Genomic DNA, 22966 nt, shown 5'->3' on the forward strand with positions numbered 1-22966 from the left:
AATCGACTGTGAATATCCATGCACATGTATAGTGATGATTGTGAACGCATTGGAATAAAAATAGCGGCACCAGGTTCTTCCTCCATGGGTTTTTAGAGATCGCAACACTCCAATCGATTGAGGTACAAATATGATTTAATTGCTTCAGAGCCACTGATGTAAAACAAACAAATATTACGTTTTCTGTTTCATGTTTTGTTTGTCTTGTCTTCGTCCTTGCGGTAAAACTGTTTTTAGTGTGCGATTGGGCCATTGTTGTCCCCTTCTGAAGGGTACTTTCGATTTTCAAAAATCTTCACGATGTATCGTCATATCGGCGATATTTACCTGACGATATATCGCCAGTCAAAATTTTTGATATCGTCCAGGGCTAAACTTGGGATTAAACCACTAGTTGAAAACCTCTTCACCACACATTGATTCCCTTATTTAAAAACTTAAATACATCCCATGATTGGTTGCTTTGTTTCCAACGAATTCAGCACATTTTTTATCATGCATTGTTACCAACTGAAGCTATACCCGTTTTTCCTTTGCATGTATGGCTTTTCATTGTTTTTCGACCTTGGTTGGCAAACACTTGGGGTGTGACGTTGCAATAGAACTGTCTATTAAAACCACACATGTTGATGTTAATGACGTAGGCTCATCCTTTTTCCCAGTTACTGCCCCTTTTCGGCATCATGTGAAAGTCAAGCTTCGGCACGGACACGAACTAAAATATTTTATTACGTTCCAATGTGCGAATACAGGCAAGACTTGCACAAAGTTATGAACTATTATTAACTTCAAACATTTATTTAGCTTACAGTAACACCGTATGATGATATAGAAAGCTACTTTTCGTGTAGATTGCAACTATAAGAACTTGTCCTCCTGCATTATCTAACCATGCTGCCCTTGAGTAGGCTTACCAGTACATTGGAATAGGGAGTCTATTATGCTACCGAGTTCAAAATAAGATTTTGCTCCCTGCTAATCCTCCTACCATCCACGGAACAGATTCGGAAATCCCGTAGACTGCTTTTAAGTTCTGATAATAGGTTGTCCTGCCATGACATTAAATATTTGAATAAACATACATTGACAGTCATTACTGTATACAAGTATGCGGTGCACATAAGTTCGGTTCAGGGTTATAATATAGTATTTTTGAAGCGATCTGAAAAAAACCCACAAAAAAACAAACAAATAACAACAACAACCGTAGGGGCCGAGCTCATTTTTTGGTGGGTAGGATACATGGCGAGCTAGCTGCAACACACAGCGGTTCCGGTGCCAGCTTTGTTCAAGTTATTTTGCCAAACTTAATTCGACCAGAAACTTGTTTTTCTTTAACTCTCTTTATCAGTGGGCGTTCGTGAAATTCGCTCTTTCAAATAGGATTCCTAAGTGCAGGTAAACAACTTTTTACCCAAACTTTTTTTTGGCTATCATATTAAAGTTCAGAGTATAAAGGGTTTTTGCTTGTAAAGTGTGAATGGAATGTATACAAATAAATTATAAGTAGAACATGAGGTTATCGTCACTAGAGGGCGCCGTCCATATATTATATGGACGGCGCCCTCTAGTGACAAAAACCTCATGTTCTGCTTATAAAGCGTCACTCTGAGGCGTAACCAAAGATTATAGAGCGCCGCAAGGCGCAAGATGCGGAACTGAAGCTTTATTGTTGGAACGTGAAATACGCATGGGCGCCATTTCAGCAAGTGAATGTTTTGTTTCCCATTGATAGGAATGGTCATTGTCTGCACTGAACTGCACTGATCTATTGTTGTATAAAAAGAGTTACTTGCCGAAATGGTATCCAGTGGGATTTCACACTTCAGCCCGAGTTCCGCATCTTGCGCCTTGCGGCGCTCTATAATCTTTGGGCGTAACGTATGAAGTCGATGTGATTTTAAACCATATTTGCATAACCCTTTTGTTTATACATGTATATGGAACAGTAGTAGGGCTACAAACACAAGCTTTGATGAAAACCAGTTATATAGTAGGTGTGGTGACGAAAGTAAACGAAGCGAAAAATTCAATTTCATATTTTTTTTTTCGAGTCCATAATATCATTGTTCGGGTATCTCGCCATCTCAACATGCCTTTCTGCCTGCGTGAACTTGACACAATGAAGGAAAACAAGATATTTATCTCACGGTAACGGGATCAATTTTTTTCGTGAGGGGATAATTTTTGCGTGAAAAAAAAAATAACAATATGAAAGTATGTGAAACTTGTTAGTAAAACACTGCAGGTTAGAGTGGTGTTGCCCAATGGCATGACAATGTAAGACACGTTACAAAGGGTGTGTCGGCATTTGCCGAGTGGATTTATTCACTTGCGCACCAACGAGTATTTTGAAGACCCGATTGTAGAAAGACAGTGAATTTAAAAGGAATGTTTGGAATATTATGGAATAAAAAAACACCCTTGTCACACAAGCTGTGTGCTTTTAGATGCTTGATTTTGAGACCTCAGCTGAGGCATAGAATTCAGTTCAAATATTTTAGTGAGAAATTACTTCTTTCTCAAAAAACTATGTCACTTCAGAGGGAGCCGTTTCTCACAATGGTTTACCACCAACAGCTCGCTATTGCTCGTTACCAAATAAGATTTATGCTAGCAATTATTTTGAGTAATTACCAAAAGTGTCCAGTGCCTTTAAAGATCCGACTTGAAAGTGCACACATTTTCGTTTGCGCTTTGTTGAGTTGTAAAATTCCCAGTTTCAAGTTTCATTTCTATTATTACACTGTAAAAAATATCCGTTAAATGTACGGCACTTTACCTGGCAGCTAGGGTGCCAGGTAAAGTGTCGTAAATTTCACAGTGGAAGTTTTGTAAACTACCCCATCAAGGCACAAATTACAAAACTTCAACCGTGAAATTTACGGCACTTTACCTGGCACCCTAGCTGCCAGGTAAAGTGCCGTAAATTTTACGGATATTTTTTCTTTTTACAGTGTATACTTATTTAAAATGTCATTGGCTCCACGCCAGGCGGAACAGCTCAAAGTATTCACTGAAAACCACACTATAGCGACCAGTTTGCAATAGAAGGGAATATGTACCATACACTAACAACTAATTGTAATACCAAAAGGTACATGGAGTATATCATTAGCTTTGTGTTCGGACAATGTCTGTTGGTGACGAGGAGAGAACACAAGCCGTGGGAAAGGGATTCATTAATAAATCTAGAAACTTGTTTATGTAATAATCCCTCGCGTCTACACATCGACAGAAATATCAACAAAGTTTGTTTGTGTTGGAACGCACCCAACCGCATGAGGTGATGGCGGTTCCGCGTTGAGTTTCAAAAGATTCCCAAAACAGCAACACAATGTAAATGGTGTGAGACAAGTTTTCAAAAGATCTACACACACAAGACAAGTTGTCAGAAGAACATAATCTACACAGCAAGACAAGTTCTTAAAAGAACATTATATACTCATCAAGTAGAGACATGGTGTGAGACAAGCCCTCCAAAAAACATAATCTACTCAGCAATTACACATGGTGTGAAACAAGTTCTTTAAAGAACATAACCTACCAGCCAGCAAGACAAATTCTCAAAAGAACATAATCTACCCAAGCAGAAAGTAGATTTAAACGGTGTAAGAAAAGTTCTAGCAAGAGCATTATTCTACCCATCAGCAAGAAAATCTATCAAAAACAGGCCTGATACTTCACGGAGGTAATGAATGCTCCAGAAGAAATTTAAAATGTCTTCATATGGTGCCCTTTACCAAAGAGAAAATGCCTTGGCGCCCTTGCCCTTTCAAAAACGAAGCATACAGGCCTGCAAAAGAACACAATCAACACAGAAAGTAAATATACGTGGTGTAAGAAAAGTTCTTAAAAAGAACATGATCTACCCAGAAAGTATATGTGAGACAAGTTCTAAAAAGAACACAATCTACATCACAGAAAGTAGATTTACATTGTGCAATTCTCAAAAGATCATAATCAACCCAGCAAGACACGTTCTCAAAAGAACATAATCTACCCATAAAGTAGATTTAAACAGGTGTAAAAAAAGTTTTCAAAAGAACACTATCTACCCGAATGAACACAATCTATCAACATGGAAAGTATATTCATGGGACACAAGTTGTCAAAAGAACAGAATCTACCCATCAATACAAGTTCCTAAAAAGAACACAATCTACCCCCCAGCTACTGGTATAAAGTACACGTATGATGTTTAAAGTCACCTGGAAGTGGTATTTTTTTTCAAAATAAAGCTTTTGTCACTAATACATGTGTTTTGATGAGTGGAATGTGAATAAACAGTTAACTAAGGTTTTAAAGAAATCAGTTATTATGTTATTTACAAATGTTAGAGTAGACCCCGACCTGAGAGGGCGCTGTTCGTGACGTCAATCGAGGCAGACTTTGCCTGTAATGCGTAGAGTAAACACAATTGCAAAGTACATGTACGGACCAAGTCGTGAGTTTGTACGTTAAAAAAAAAATGCCGACCAGGTGTATTGCTGCTGAATGCAGAAAAACACTTTTTGAAACGTACCAACTCACGACTTTGACGTACATGTACGTTGCACGTGTGTTTATACTATACGCATTGCAGGCAAAGTCTGCCTCGATTGACGTCACAAAAAGGGTAGGCGGAGTCAGCCCCCAAACAACTTTATATATTTTTTAAACATATAAATCGTGACAAACAAATTACTAAAAAAATTGTTTTATTGTTCGTAAGCATATACTCTTATGTTTGAAAGAAAAAAAATCTATTTCCAGGTGACTTTAACCGCGAACCAACTACGCAATTTTGTTCTTGTTTTTCTTCCCGCCCAAAATATTTGTTTCCGTATAGTTTAATCAAGCCGACCTTGTCCTTCAAGTTTTGGCAGCTTAAAGGCAGTGGACACTATTGGTAATTACTCAAAATAATTATTAGCACACACAACCTTACTTGGTAACGAGTAATGGGGAGAGGTAGGTGTTTTTAAAACATTGTGAGAATCGGCTCCCTCTAAAGTGACATAGTTTTCGAGAAAGAAGTAATTTTCCACGAATTTGATTTCGAGACCTCGGGTTTAGAACTTGAGGTCTCGAAAACAACCATCTAAATGCACACAACTTCGTGTGACAAGGTGTTTTCTTCTTTTGTTATTATCTCGCAACTTTGATGATCGATTGAGCTCAAATTTTCACAGGTTTGTTATTTAATGCATATGTTGAGATACACCAACTGTGTAGGCTAGTCTTTGACAACTACCAATAGTGTTCACTGCCTTTAATCTTGCCGCTCACCTTTACCGACCCCCCCCCCCACACACACACTCTGCGATATCATTTTTTACAATCTCTACTGTGGTGCAAAACGTTGAATTGTTGTTGATTGGTTGTCGAACAGAATTGTCAAATAATTCTTGTGTTACATACCGTATGGAACAGATCGTGTGAGAGCCTACGCGCTACACAACAACCCCAAGCCCCACACAGCTGAGCGACGCCGAAACAAACTTCTTTTGTTAGAATCTCCCAAGGAGAACGACCAAAAAAAAAAAAAAAAAAAAAAAAATGTTAAAGAAAACATAGGACAACGTGAATCCAGTGAGACGGTTAATTACGGAAGGGGGTTTGTAATTTTTCCCACGGCCGAGACTTCGATCAATCCAAGTCCGTTTGACCATGAAACACTCCGACGATGGCAATAGGCACTTACAAACAGTACCGTTAAATGGAAATTTATTTTGTGTGTAGTTAAACAAAATCAAAAATGGGCGGACTGGAGCAAGTCTCTCTCTTTTTTTAGCAGCGACTTGCCTCTCCCAAAACAAGACTGAAGTATACTCATTTTGTTTTTACACCGATGCGTGTTAGCAAACCAAACTCTGTGAAGACAATCACATGCATATTACTCGGGTGGGATTGAATCTATTTTGTGTGAACAAAAATTTGGCGGGAACACTTGACAGACTGGTACAAGTCTCCTTTTTCAGCGATCCGCCTCTCCCAAAACAAGACTATTTAGAGTAAAATCATTGCACGAACACCACTATGAAATTTTATTCATAAATACCTAAGACAGTTTATCCATTCTGATTGGTCGAGAGGCCATCACAAGGGGTTGTTTGAACGGATGATATAACATCAGTAAAAGTGTTGAAACATGGGCGTGACACGCGAGCTTGCACCTGTGCGTATAAGACATTTTCTTCATTCCTATTGGTCGAGAGCAACGGCTGAAACAGTTGTGCAACATCACGCGATACGCGCGACGCGCACAGCATCTCCTTTTAAGGAGTTGTTTACCCGAGGGCCTTACCTTTTCAAAGCTGGAGGGGTGTTGTGTTGAAAGAAATCATTGAACAATTAAAATTTTTGCATTTATTTTACCTTTTGACCAAAAAGTGTTGATGTTTTTGACCGAAAAGGTATTTACTAATGGGAATCAAAGTGTGTTTAATCGGTTTTCAACTATAGTGGTTTAAACCCGCCGAAGCCTGCAGCCGATTTCACGAAACTTTACGCAACTGCGTAAGTCCACTTACTTGCGCAACGTTTATGGCGTAAGTTGCGCCATAAACGTTGCGCAAGTGGACTTACACAGTTGCGCAAAGTTTCGTGAAATCGGCTGCTGGTTCTTGATAATTTACCTCGACTTCGTCTCGGTAAAATTATTAAGAACCAGGCCTCGGCGCGGGTTTAAACCTCTTCACCACACATTGATTCCCTTATTTCAAACTCGACCAGAAAACTATACAACGATTAAAAAGATCTCAATATTTGAACTAAGATAAAGCGACTGGTTGACAATTATATTATTAAAATCACTTTATTAAGTTAATGTTGATCTATATGACTAGCTATGGGGGACTCGGGAGGGTGTGTATTCACCTAGTCGAAACGTGACAACAGAGTTCAAGGTTCTTTAATTGGACTGTCAAAGTTAGAAGGAAATGAGTAAACAATTATTTGTATCGATGGTCATGCTTCAAAAATCCACTCAACGTAAAAAAAATTACAAAACCGCTAAAGACACACCTTTCACTTTAACAATTGCCTTCAATATCGGTTAATTTTTGAAGGGCAAAACTTAATTTCCATTCTATTTACTTCTGTACTTTCAAAAAGCCCAATTAAAATAAGAAAAGATTACAAACCATTTCAGCGTAAAATTTGGTTTAAGCGCTTGATATACGTGGATGCCAACATTTCCATTTACGTCGATAATTTTGGTATCCAACTTTGCATGACTCCGTAACTGTGCTTTAAGAAGTGCATCAAATAAAACCACATCAATCATGTGAGACCAATTCAGAACTGACTCCGCGGCAGTACAGTTATTACGATCATATAAGCTAAAGTAGTAGTCCAGTCTAATTTCTATACCATCCGCCCTGGTAATAGTTATAAAAAGCAGGACAGTTCTTTTTCAGAACTGAGAAGTCACCCGATTATCTTCTCCACGGCAGTAGAATAAAGCAATCACTGTATGTTGACTTGCCCCTAAGAACAACTCTACCTGGCAAGTAGATACACACATGGTGTTACCGCAAACCAAATATATACATTGATACCCCACCATGCAATGCCTCAAATCCTATACACATCAATCATGTCTCTTGTATCGGTATGTGTGATTAAAAGACCAATTCTGTTTTGAATAAGTAATTTTCTGTCACAACAATGCGAGCTTTTGTCACGTGCTTTGAAACGGTATTGACAGTTTTTTTTGGCGGCGAAATAATAGTTCAAAGCAAAAGGCTGCTCTTCCTCTGCGAAGCATATATTATGGCAGAACATGCGTAAAATTGAAAGTATGAAACTATCATTGTATAAAGATTGTTATGTTTAGAAACTTTGGTTTGAATATTATTTCCTGAAATGCTACAATTACAAAATAGTAAAACAGTTATTCGTTCTGATCTCGTCAGTACAAAAAAAAACCACACCTGTAAATGTGAGGTTTTTCGTCCATGTGTCATTACAGTTTCATTGAAAGACTATGTGACATACGTTTTGATTGTCATTCATGTTTAGAGTACTAGGGGTATATCCTCCGTTTAAAACACAGATAGGCCTTCACTTAGATGGAAATGTATGTACGTAAATGTAATAAGAGCACCACAAGACATGCAGTCATACAACAAACTTTTCTCATCGAAGACGTATGCGTCAAAATTATAAGGTGGCATTTGCGAGAGTGAAAAACAGCATATTTTTGTGTATAAAAGCCTTAACGTCAGAGAAAAACGCAACCATTTAAAAATAAATATCAACCCATTTTAAACAGATCTTTTGATAAAATCACTGTATGTTGACTTGCCCCTAAACCCTTCCATTCAATCACTTTTGAAAACTCCTGAAGGCCACGGCATGCCTCGCAAGTTCTTTTGGAAATCTTGTAAGCGTTACTAACTTTTTTTGAAAGCCATCTTCTAAGTCAACAGTAGTGGTCCTTGGGAGGAAGCCACATACTCCTGCATTTTATTTGGGGGTCATTGTAAAGATTCCATTCGTGACTAATACGGTCAAGGTTGTCAGATCTGAAGGGCACATATCCTGGTCGTGAAAGGAGACAAGAAGGAACTTGAACGAAAAAGAAATCTCAAAGTTTATACCTGACATTGTTATAACAAAAGCAACCCATTTGTGTTATTATTATTTATAAATTGAAGTACAACAAATTCCTGCGTTGCGTGCGTGAAGGTGAATGCCACCCATTCAAGCGGATTCTCTCTTAAACCAAACTTCACGCCCTTTTGTCTAAATTGTATTTCACGGATAACTGCTGATCTAAGTTTGGAATTGAGGTTTATTTATTGGGGGCGGAGGTAACCCTGTACTTTTTATGATAACTCAGCAATTTTGCTGATTTCAGTGGCGTAAATCTGCGGCTTAAAAGTTTGAAACTGGGGTAGGGGCGGCGTGGGGGGTAGGTGCCATTAGAGTAGGTATCAAAATGGGGACCAAAAGAGAACAATAGGGTGCACGGTTCGGGAAACGCCCACAACTGGAAAACGTGTACAAAACCAATGGGAGCTTTTGCGAAAAAAAGGTATTGAGTATAAACAAAAGCGGTATAATAGGAGTTCCACGATTGCAGGCGCACACAAGCTTGTGAGCTTTTGTAACAAATACAACAAGATAAAATCAAAAAGAGTCAGTGGTTGTGGGGTACTGGCAACACTCCCTTTTTTGTGAAGGGTGGGGGGGGGGGTCTTCATTGAAACGCTGCCAAGGTTGAGAAAATAGAAATTCAATGAAATACCAGTGCGTGTTTTTAACAAACCTTTTGGACACAATCATTAGTCGATGTTGCAAGAGAATGATGAAAGAAAAAAACACACTTGTTGCAGGAATGTGTGTGCTTTAATAAAAGGCCACAGGCCTGAACTCTTATGATTTAAAATCTACAGCCTTCTCAACAACTAGGTTATTTCAGAGGGAGCCGGTTCTCTCAATGTTTCAGACTACCACCACCAGCTGCCTTTCCATAAAGCCATTTTGAGATATGGTGGACACATCACTAAGACACCATTGGATTTGTGTAAATCTGTTAGTAAATCTGTTAGTATACACCCAAACCAAACCAAACCAAACCAAACCAAACCAAACCAAACCAAACCAAACCACAAACCAAACCAAACCAAACCAAACCAAACCACAAACCAAACCAAACCAAACCAAACCAAACCAAACCAAACCACAAACCAAGCCAAACCAAACTAGTGCACTCCTTTCCACCATCTCAAAATAAGGCGAAGTTCTCTTAGTGAGTAAGTTTTTATGCTAACAGGTATTTTGAGTCATTACCAATAGTGTCAATGCCTTTAACCCCCCCATATGTACTTTTTCTTTTCATGTTAAATTCCATTGACAATGTGCGTGCCCTTTTGAATTTCAAATAATGCGATATGGCGCTATGTTTTCACATACTTGTTGACTAGCCAAAAATGACAATGGTTTATAGTTTCCTCGATTGGCAGGGATTTTCTTTATATCCATTCATACTCTTCAGACTGTTGTAATCTTTATTCATTGTAGGGCTGCCAGTCGAACAGATACCTTTGGGGCATAAAGGTAAACTGCAAAAACTGGGGCTTTAAAGTTGACTCCAATGTGTTGACAAGTATTAAATACACCCCAACAACACCAAAACAAAAGAGCAAAACAAAAACCAATCCAACATGGTGTTAAATAACATCAATTTAATTGTGTTGGCAGACGTTAAAGGAACACGTTGCCTTGGATCGGACGAGTTGGTCTATAAAAAGCGTGTGTAACCGTTTGTTACAAAATGCATATGGTTGGAAAGATGTTTTAAAAGTAGAATACAATGATCCACACAAATTTGCCTCGAAACTGCGTGGTTTTCCTTTTACTTTGCGAACTAACACGGTCGGCCATTTATGGGAGTCAAAAATTTGACTCCCATAAATGGCCGACCGTGTTAGTCGACGAGGTAAAAGGAAAACCGTGCAATTTCGAGGCATGTTTATGTGTATGATTGTACTCTACTTTTACAACATCTTTCTACCCATATGCATTTCATAACAAACGGTCACAAACGCTTTTCAAAGACCAACTCGACCGATCCAAGGCAACGTGTTCCTTTAATGTTATTTGAACGCATCTATCATCTCAAAGCATCAGAGTGCAAAACGTCACCAGCTTGAGATCGTTGAATAATGAGTCGATAACGACGATCAAAGTCTCTTTAAAAATAGATAAGATTCCCTGTTGCCAATGGCAGAGTGGATTGTCTTATCATCGGTGTACAAAGAAAAAACAGTATAATATGTAAATAATCAAGCCGTTTATCTTGAAAACTATACGGGTTTATGTTTTTACGCTACCATGCTACACGTTGGTTCCGGTGAAGAAGGCAGAGCTGACAGGTCACACCATAAATACTAGTTCTCAAAACATGCAGGGACCAATTGTATAAGAACAAAAACGCGATAAGTACGGAAAAGGATTGCTTAACAGAAACAGGTTACAAGCCCAAATTATATTAACTTGACATTGGTGTGACTGGTTCCCCACTCAATTTTTGCCTAGCAAAGAGAATTGTCAAGCAGTATCTTCTGCTAAACGGCTTTTATGAAACTGGGCCCAGGTTGCAGGAAGCCCAGGCTCTGTCCATCTTTTGCAAACATATTGTCATTGATGCCGCAGGTATGGTTAGCACTGCCACCATCTTTTGTCTGGTACCTTGTGTGAAATATTGTCCCCATCCATCATAATAATTAGATACCCGACTATTTTTTCCTGCCTCAGTTTGGTGAATACTTAAACTACCGACCTTTTCGATACCACGACTTTGGCTTATAGTTCCGGCTTAGGCTTCACTCAGTCGATTTGGAAACGTGTGCACTTTCGGTTCGGGGATTGGACGTGGAAAGCCTAAGCCGATGAGCCCTAGCTGTGGTTTTCGAAAAGGGCACGGGACTTGGATGAACAAACTGAAAACAACATACACACAGAGATATGACTCACTGCAGTATAAATACAATTATTTACAATATAAATACAATTATTTATCCGAAGAGGCAACCAATTGTTTACAACGACACAGTGTGCATGGCAGCCATAAATGGGCCAAATTTTAATTGAGATAATTTCTGCCATATACAACATTTTGTACACGTTTCATTTTCATATCATTTATGTAATTTTGACAATATTTTATTATTAATATATATTGCATACACAGTTAAAGCTTAAGGTCAGTTTCTCAACACTGCGTGTATAGTGGATACCCGCATTAGTAATTCTGTTCACCCATGTGGAACCAGAATAACGCCAAATAAAAAAATGTTTAGCGTCTTCCCTTTTTGAAAAAAGAAAAGAAGGAGGGCCATTTTTGTTTTTGAATGGCAGCCCGACACATGTTTTAATACAAACGGCTGGGCTATTTTTCGAAATAAATATGTTGTTGAACACATTAAAACATTGCATTTTGTTCGCGAAAACATTGGGGTTTTGTTTCGGGGAAAAGGCATAAAAAACAACAACAACAACGACAAGCGGCTTCTACAAAGGAAGCGGGCGAGACCACTAAACATGTTTTTATTTTTATTTGGCCTAACGCCAGTGTACCATGATGATATATTATAGGCATTTTGTGTGCATAATATAGGAGCATAACTTCAAGATGGCGGCCTTGGTTAGGCGTGACAGAGGAAAATGGCTAAGCGATGTGTGTATTGTCTTGTTGTCCACTATGAGCTTATTATTCTGTGACATATTATTTCTAGTGCAATTATGCCAAACACCGTCGCTGACGACAGCAACTGTGTCGCGTACCCAGCATGCGATAGCATAAAATGAATACTAATTATTGTTGTATTAAAAGGGCTCAGACTGTATATATTTTCCAAGCCTCTTGTTGTGAACCTCTCCATTGTAAATGTTTGGGAAAACAATCAATCAATTAAACAAAAATTGTGACAAAATTCAACATTTTCTGTATGGATTCATGAGCTGAAATATCCGTTTTGATTTGTTGACTTGTTTAAAAAAAATCAAAAAAAAAAAATCAACATATTCAATTGAATTATTTGTAACCTTTCTATCAACTGGCATTTTATGGCTTATTGTTAAGAAAAAAAAAATGTTAATACAAAAATAAAATAATAATAAGTCATGTATTTATAGATTGCTCAAAACACTTACTGATGCTGCAATTCCAACAAACACTGTGAAACCGACATGATAAATCAAAATTAATACATTCAAAAAGCCACACCGTTGTTTTCCTCTTTTTTTTTCAGCAATCGCGATCGCCTTACTGTAAAGTGGTTCTCGTCTCAAGTTGTCTAGTAGTAACTAGACCGGCTATGATTAAAATTGAGACAACCACAGCTGCGCGCTGGTTATGCTTGCTAGAATACAAAAACAGGTATCATCATGCAGTTTTGTATTTATCTGATAAAACCTTACCAGATACCAATCGTAATGACGAGTGGGAATTAGATGCAGTTCTAAAAGTAGAATGGAGAGAGAGAGAGGGGGGGGGGGGGCTTTTTTTACCAAAGTGCTTAAAGGCACTGGGGTGGATTTCACAAAGGTAGTCCTAACTTAGGACTAGTCCTAGGCAATGCTAAGAGATAGGACTGGTCCTAAGTTAGGACCAGTAACTCATCCTAACTTAGGACTGTTCCTATCTCATAGCATTGCCTAGGACTAGTCATAAGTTAGGACTACCTTTGTGAAATCCACCCCTGGACACCGTTGGTTATACTCAAAATAATTGTTACACCACAAAAACTTACTTGGTAACGAGCAATAGAGAGCTGTTGATTGTATAACACATTGTGAGGAACGGCTCCCTCTGAAGTAACGTAGTTTTTTCGAAAGAGGTGAAAAATTCTCACTATAAAAAAACAAGACTTTAGCCGAAGCCTTTCATAATGCATCTGAAGGCACACATAATATATTTGTGTGCAACAATGATGTTTTTGTGTGTTCATTATTCACTTGCAACTTCGATGACCAATTGAGCCCAAATTTTCACAGGTTTGTTATTTAATGCATAGTTTGGATAAACCAAATGAGAATACTTGTCTTGACAATAATTGCCAATAACTTGTCTATGCCTTTAAGATAGAGTAATTATAGGTCATATAAGTTGGCTACGTTCAAAGTGACACATTATCTTACGCGCAACACCTGCATGTATTGTGTAGAGTCGCATTGAAGCCTAATCCAATACAAAGTGACGTGCTGTGTCAGAGTGGAATATAATAATGCATAAAGCATGCAACATAGTGAATTCGCCCAGTATATTATAGTACTGCACCATATAGGATGCTTGAATAGTGTGAATACTCAGTGTATAACGCTGTCTAGTACGAAACTACGAAAGCCCATTAGTGCCATATTTATTTATAATTTTCAATGCATGCATTTATATTTTCAATACATCTATTTATATTTTCAACACATCTGTGAAAATATATATAGATGCATTGAAAATATAAATAAAGATGGCACTAGTGGGCTTTTGTACGAAACACACATTTTAGGCTAAATAAAACGAGTAAAGGCAAACATTTTCAATATGATGGTAAGGTGCTAGCTAAAGCCCATAAGTCTAACCACTCCCCTACAGTTTCAATGTTGTTAAATTCAACTTAAATGTTTAAAAATGTATGCATTACAGCAACATTTTTTTTAAAATGCTTTGTTTGTTTCACAGACAGACAATGCTAGTTTAACCCTGTTTAACAAAGGCCTACTTTGTCACAATGACGTCACAAGAGTAACAGGTAGGTTATTTGGCAATATTACAGTAAACACTCATATTATAATTATTTATTATTATATTGTATTTTAATCGGCAAAAGTGAGGTGTAATAATATTATATGACGACATAAGTCTGCGTTTGACGATAAGGATGAATATAAAACCTTAATTGACATAAATAATTATGAAAAGAATAGTGCATAGAACTGACTATGGTTTAGCTACTAAAACTCACGAGTAAAAACCTCTCTGCAGAAGCCTGTCGATGCTCTAGAGTCCAACGAGTGTAAGGTGTTCCCATAAGCCCTTATCAGTTCTCCGTCCAGCAATTTTTCAAAATGGCAGCTGGGCGCGGGAACGATAAGGAGTAATAAGAAACAATGAAGTAAGCCAGACTAGAGACGATCTTGAGTCGATGTGTTGGGCTATTTTCTTCGTCCAGTCAAAAAAAAAAAAAAACCCCAGAGACATTCAGAACCTTCTGTAACACAAAAATACAATTATGATTAGACGTTAACTGTGAAAGGGCGAGTAACTGTGAAATTAAAAGCACCAGCAACACTTAAAGGAACGCGTTGCCTTGGATCGGTCGAGTTGGTCTTTGAAAAGCGTGTGTAACCGTTTGTTATGAAATGCACATGGGTAAAAAGATGTTGTAAAAGTATAATACAATGATCCACACAAACATGCCTCGAAATTGCACGGTTTTCCTTTTACCTCGTCGACTAACACGGTCGGCCATTTATGGGAGTCAAAATTTTGACCCCCATAAATGGCCGACCGTGTTGGTTCGCACAGTAAAAGACAAACCTTGCAATTTCAAGGCAAACTTGTGTGGATCATTGTATTCTACTTTTAAAACATCTTTCTTAACCATATGCATTTTACAAAAAAGGATTACAAACGCTTTTTTAGACCAACTCGTCCGATCCAAGGCAACGTGTTCCTTTAATCACATGGAGTATAAACAGCACGACAATACGCGCAGCTTAAACCCTGAATTAACCGGAACCTGTTATGTTCTTGTCTAAAATGAGCTTATGATACGATAGAATTCCTTCGAGCAGCTCCTAGGCAACAGATACATAAGGGCAACAAAGTACCACACAAACACCCCGATACTTGATATTTGGGGTTGGCTATAATAAGCCAATGACGTCATAATACTCACATGAACTGCATAATGCTTTACGGAAAAAAATTAACATCATGTGCTGCTTTCCTTCCCAGATGAGGAATGTGGTGAAACAGTATGGATACCATGGTACCAGCAACAAGTTGTTTCTAATAACAGAGCATCCTCGACTTGCGCATAAATTGTCTGAGCAGATACATGGTCAGATCACATAATGGGCATTCCACTGAGCATGCGTTACAGTGGTTGCTCTTTTAACTATGGGTATTCTTAAGGGTAAATGATGGATTTGTGTAAGCTTGGAATACAGTGTATTGTCTGGGGGTGGGGGGTGGGGGGGGGGAGATTTGGTGTTAAAACGTGTGTTCCATTTCTTTTGATGTGTAAAAGAAACATACGCCATGGGGCATGTTGACATAATGCTTTTTTCGAGCTCCAAGAAAAGCAAAGCTTATGTTTGCGGAGAAACAGGGTGCGTTGTGATAAAAGGTTCCCAAAAAACCCAACATGAAAAAAAAAATCACACAAACAATAATCATTGGTTTTGTCCATCAATCGATCAAACGCCATTCAACGACACAAAGATGCAAACATGAATTACGAGCAGTGGTTTAAAGGCACTGGACACTAGTGGTAATTACTCCATATAATTTACCTGGTATGCAAGTATGAGAGCTGTTGATATCATATAACCCATTGTGAGAAACGGATCCAAAAGTAACGTAGTTTTTTGACAAAGAGGTAATTTCTGACTCAAATTATCAAAGACTTCAGGCCTTAAGCCTTTTAATAATCATCTAAAACACACAAATTTATTGTGCAACAAGGGTGTTTTTTTTCTTTCATATTCTCTCGCAACTTCAATGACCAATTGAATCAAAATGTGCACAGGTTTGTTGTTATACGCATAGCTTGGAATATACCATTGAGAATACTGGTCTTTGACAATTTAGCAAAAGGTGTCAGGTACCTTTAAGCTATCATGTGTACTAAACAAAACCTGCTGGGATAACAAAGCATGCTATACCTGGGTGAAATAACCCCCAAAATAGCTGTCAACAGGAGCCTACGTGACTCAAAAAATAAACCACTTGAAGTTCCATTTTGTACCCACCATGGAATCGCCAACAAATCTCAAACTAGTTCTATACGTCCTACAAGGCTGCCCCTTTCAATGGTCCGTAACCATTTCTTGAATGAAGTATCAACAAATAGGCCATCGTACAAAGCCAATTGAGGTCTTACTTTATGCAACATTCTTGTGACACAATCAAAGTATTTACAAAAAAACAAAACAATGGGGAGCTCAACGACTCAGTAAAGAGGAGTAATGCATGTTTTAAGGCACCATACACTACTGGTATTTACTCAAAATAATTGTTTAAATAATTAATAAAAACAGACTTGGTGCCTATGGATAGCTAATGATAGTATGAAACATTGTGAGAAACGGCTCCCTCTGAAGTAACATAGTTTTTGAGAAATATGTGAATTTCCCACTCAAATAATAAGATACTTCAGGCCTGAAGCCTTTCATTATGCATCTGAAAGCACACAACTTTGTGCAACAAAGGTGTTTTTTCTTTCATTATTCACTTGTAACTTCGATGACAAATTGTGCCCAAATGTTCATAGGTTTGTTATTTTATGCTTAGTATGTTGGGATAGACCAAGTGACGATACTGGTCTTTGGCCCTGACAAAACGTGTTCAGTGCCTTTAAACCATATGACAACTTTTCACATGGGTGTTGATTTTCGCCATAACTTCATATTGCATTATTATGGCCTTGGTTATGAAACCTGTTCGCGTGCGTTTCGTTGTAGCACGATGCGTTCGCCATATGCTCGTCACGGGGCCCGTACAATATCATGTTCACAACCATAGCTAATTAAAGCTTATAGCATTAATCCCCTGCATAATATTCTGATGAAATTCATTCACACGCCTACAAGGTGAAACTTATTCATGAATTCACCTCTCCATAGGAAACACATATTTGAACAGGAACTGTTATGTAACAATAGTGGAGTAAAGAAAAACGTCGTCTTGAAACCAATGAATATAAAAAAAATGTTAATCTACAAGTAAAGCTCGTGTACACACAGATCCATAAGGATTATCAGCATTAACGCCTGATCTTGTTTTAAAAGCAAGTTTACTCTGCTAACAGACTTTGATAAAGTTGTGATATACACACATAATGTTGTAGCAAACATTACTGGTTCCGTGCGGATTCGGCTGCGCCATCGGCTCCCTCTGCAAGCTTATAAACACCACGCCCAAAAGGCACACTGAAACATAAACTTCATCCATTGTCTTCTATTCATGGTGTTATTGGCCAATACCTTGATTTAGTTAGCTTTTCTGTGAGTCATTGGGCTCAATTCACTACCAGAATGAATGAATGAAATGAAGTAAGAAAATGAAAATGAAAAAACAAAATACCGCACACTTTTACAATCGCTGGTGGAACCTAAGTTGAGACCCGGTTCAATCTGTGGTTTCGAAAAAACGCCCTATCCTCTTGCCACAGTGACGTCATAGTGTCGTTCATAATTCAAAAAGCACACGTGGTAAACCTTGGGTATTGATCTGATCCATTGCAAGAGAGTGCATAAGCTTCTATAAAAACTTTTTTTTTCTCAAAAACTCCAAAAGTAGAGAAGATAACAAGATTTATAATTACATCAAATAGAAAGGATCTGGATATAAACACCGCGCGGTATAACCCACATGCATTCCAAATGGACCACTTATAAGCACTGGATATATTTGGTACTTATTGTCAAAGACCAGTAGTCACTTGGTGTATCTCAACAAATGCATAAAGTAACAAACATGTGAAAATTTGAACTCAATTGGTCCTCGAAGTTGCGAGGAAAAAATAGGAGGATAATTGAAAAAAAAACCATTATTGTCGCACAAGTTGTGTGCTTCAGATGCTTGAATTCCAGCTGAGGTCTCGAATTCAATTCAAATGTTTTAGGTAGAAATTACTTCTTTCTTAAAAACTACGTTACTTCAGAAGGAGCCGTTTCTCACAATATACTATCAACAGCTCTCCATTGCTCATTCCAAGTAAGTTTTTATAACAATTATTTTGAGTAGTTATACCAACAGTGTTAAATGCCTTTAAAGCATTTTTTTCTTTAAATCATCCACCATTAAGCTATGCTTAGATCCGTATTTAGAGGACTGCAGTATATTTTGACTGCCTCGAGAGAAAACCTTTTTCTCCTCTATTAGATCTTTTCAATTTCCATCTAAAGAATTACCCGCTTTCAGCTGCAGGACTAATGTCCAACGGAATTTATTTCTCGCTATAAATATCAGGTTTCGATAATTCGTTTTTTGTTTTGTTGACTTGAAAACCTCACCGCCGTGAACTCCTGCTTTCGAATGGGGGAGAAGAAGTTAACGATACCGTTAAAATACAAAGCATTCAGATGAATTGATAACCTTTGACATTTAGTCGTATTATTGTTGTGTGGTTATATTTACATCTGCCTGGGGCTGTTCTATTTTACGTTGTGTACTTGTCATAAAAATCTGTATGAAAATAATTTATCGTGATTTTTTGTTTTGTCGTTATACGCGGCATTGATGTAATCTGTGACGGTGAAGTGACGTCATTTATAGCTTTAAGCGTTTACTAAACGCAGTGGCCTGTAGAATGGAATGCGGGTTTAATTGTTATTAGAAAATGTAAACAGCCCTGTTTTTCTGCTTATTTGTTTGGTACAATTATATTATTCGATCAAATCATCTTGCAGGAGTCAAGTGTGGGCTGATTGGTGAAAAACATGGGACACGATTGAAAACATAGATGTATAGAAATATTTTGTTTATGCATACAAAGAAATAAATACAATTACCGTCGCAAGCGAATGTTTGCAGGAAAACAATATTATGTAAACACAACACTTTCGTATGCATTTATAAGAATAACATCGAATTTTAAAAACAAGTCCAGCAAGAAATACAAAAAAAAATACAAAACACAAAGAAGTACAGAAAATTGTTATGATTACATCCTGGTATAATTGATAAATGTCATGAAACGCATGTTTAGAAGGTCAGAAAATCACACAATGTTGATGTTGATGTAGTGTGCAACACGTTGTTATCTTTTTCCGCGGTTCACATCATAGATGACGTCAAAGAACAACAACAACACAAAAAACCTCTTGTGTATACCAGTATATTAACTCTCTTTGAAGTAAAGAAAACAACAAATGGTCCGTAATTCTGGCTCAACATAATGGTACTGCTGTGCTTTACTGTCTTTGAATCAAGATAATGCACAGCCTTGAGAATGTGTTACTTACATTATTATGTACTTTACTTTTATCAAAATACGGCGCAGCGTTGGAAATGAAAACAGCTAGGGTTATTGACTGATATCTATTTACTTCTGCAGGTACCTTCAATCTGAACAATTCGGGGTCAGAATTTACCCGGATCCCCTTGGAGACCTGAACCGTTTCTTAGTAAAAAACTGGTATGCTTATTCTTTTTGAATCAAGAAGAGGCAGAGTCTGGAGAATGTACTGTGTGTTTGTGAATGGAAACGGCTAGTGACAGGTGTTCTTGTATGAGATCGACATTTCTCTGGGTACTTTCTCTCTAAACACTTTGGGGTCAGAATTGACCCGGATCAGAATGACTCAGAAATGGTTCAAAATTACACAGAAAACGAGTTAAACCTCGCTTTCCACTCGGGTGATCCTGACCCGGAAATGATTGAAGCCCACCTATAGGACCCGGGTAGTCAAAATAACGCCCTTCCTCCCTAATGCTCTCAGACGGGATCCCTTTAAGCCCTTTCTTATTTCAGACATCTATCCATAACAATGTTAAAAATTGAAGCGAATACACTCGATACCTTGAATAAATCATAGAAACAAAATTTGCGTAACATGAAAACATGTTTTCATGACTCGAAGTGACCAGTAAAAGTGTTCTACATCTCACATAAACATGAAAGCCATTCGTTGCGATCGTGTTCGAGATGTATGAAAACGTGCCATTGATGCTGACCGAACCGCCATTATATTAGGCCTGTATATGCTGCTGTCCCTAATGCATACATTTCTACTATAAAGTTAAAAGGAGCGAACACGCAAATTCAATAAGAGAAACTGGATGATGGGTTACCCTGGTGATTTATAGGAAATGCGGGATCTGTATGAAGAGGAAGAGACACTCTTCTTTCCCAGTGGGATTTAACAGTCTTTAGTATTTTTTTTCTACCGACAAAATAATGATGTTTTTAGGGAAACCAGTCACTCTACAAAATTGTTATTTCTATACTTTGATGTTTGTATTGGTTCTGAGAAAACCGCGGTTTTAATCCAATGAACAGGCAAAGCGTTTTCATATTAAGACTTTCAACTTGTGAATTACTCATTTTTTGTTAAGCAAGTGATGAAAAAAATCAGAAAGTTTTTGGTCAATACAGAGATAGCATTTAAGGTCTGGGAGGGCACGTATTTTTTTTTTTTTGAAAGGCCTCTGCTTGTTGTGATGATTGTATATTGTCCGAATACTTAAAATAAATTGAAATAAAATAGGCATTACTCTCGTCAAGATATTTTTGTGCACATTACAAAGGCTATAAACCACCTGCAAATTTTCAGAACACCAAAGAAACAACAAAACAGCTAAAATGACGCAACCAAACAATATCAGTCAAAGGTAAAAACCATCAGGTTTTTGCCATCTTACATTAGCAAATTTCAGAGCATCCAGAAACAACCGAACGGCTAAATGGCACAACCAAATAATATAAGCCATTACAAAATGACAAAACATAGATGTTCGAGTTTCACAAAGGCAGAATAATAATATTCGTCGGGCGGTTGCACTTTTCCATCAAGCAGCATCAGCGCGCGACAAATAAGTAAGTAACGGGAGTATCGGAGCGGAATGACCGGGCGATATTACGGGGAGGGAGTGCTCGCTAGTTTGGTCTCATCATAAAGAACGCTGCCACGCGTCTCGAAAAGGTCGTATGCATATCATTAAACGATCTGTCCTTAGAACTCGTTCTTACAACGTTCTGAAAAAAATAATGTAGTCTTGTTGCAAGGCTGTAGTGATGTGCGCGGCGAGGAAGGGAGCGAGCGGGGATCGAATAACAAAGTCTTGCACCAAGACTATTTTCTTTTTCAGAACGTAGTGAGAAAGAATTCGGTGTAATATGAGGGGGGGATTAGTAGTCTTTGAGCTGAATGTGTTTGCCGACGTTGGTGGCGCGCTATATTTGCGACCTTTCAACGGTCACGTGTTGAAAGGGTGAGGCTCGGGCGGTTGTCCTATGAACAGATTAGAAGAAAAAAATCCGAAAAATCTACTTCGCGGTAGTAAAATATTTCTCTAGAGAATAAACTCTACCTGGCATATGGTGTTACCGCAAACCAAATATAAACAAAATATACGTTTTTTATACGTGGTTCCTGAGGAAACAAAAATTGCGACTTACATAAAAGTATACACGCGATAATCCCATCGAAGGTGATTGGATGAATGCAGATTAGACGGATTAAGGGATTACAGGTGCCATCATCAACAAACAGTTTCGCTTTACCTTTGTAGGCATTTCCCTCACAAGAATATTTCAAGAGGTGATACAGCGGACTCCCGTTCTAAATAGTGTGGGGTGAAAGTTCTGAATGAAGAATGAAACCCGCAAGGTTCGAAGGACATGTAATCAACCGGCGATAACTCAAGTGGTCTTCCAAAATCTGAAGAGAATATTTCAGAAGAAATCTCTGCCTAGCCATAGCAACTTCAGACAATGGATGCACGGACCGAAATTGAAACTGCTAAATACACACAAATATCTTAAACATCAATCAAACATTCTTAGTTGTACAAAATGGTCACCAGAAGTTTTAAGATGGCATCCACTGTTTGTGTCCACTCCAGCTTACTGTTGAGTATTTTTTGTTGTTGTTGTTGTTGCTCGTAAAATGATGAAACCTTAACACTTCAAATGTACCAGCTCAATTTCATGGCTTGCCTTATAACAAAATCTTAAAAGAAAATGCTTCTATATGCTGATGACCACGTTTTTGTAGATAATTAAATCCTTTCACTAAAAAAACCCGTAGCTATACACACTGCATGAGTTGCACAATCAGTTTACAAGTTGAACAGACCGACGTAAACATTTTTTTTTAAATGGTGTTATTATTATTGTTTGATTAGCATTCACTGGATATGTACATGTATTGTTGTGTCTACTTTGTCTCTGCTGCGCCTTGAACATCTGTAAAGATTGATTTGGCGCATTCAAATACCTACTGTTACTATTATTATGATTGTTTGTATTATTATTGTATTGAAATCATGAAACTGGTTTGAGGACAAAAATCTCAAACAAACAAACAAACACACAAACACTTTTTAACAATTAACGAACAAAACACCAAAGCAATTGATACATTTGACATGAAGGGATTTTTCATATTGTACACACAAATAAACTTACCCCAGACCATACATTTCAGATTGTGCTGCAGGATGTTAAAGGGCTACTTTATGTCTAAACAATTAAAACATTTTAAATTAGGTTTTTCGTTGTAAAATGCAAGGCCAGCTTCT

The sequence above is a fragment of the Asterias amurensis genome, chromosome 5, assembly GCF_032118995.1.
Source record: "Asterias amurensis chromosome 5, ASM3211899v1".
Lineage (NCBI taxonomy): Eukaryota > Metazoa > Echinodermata > Asteroidea > Forcipulatida > Asteriidae > Asterias > Asterias amurensis.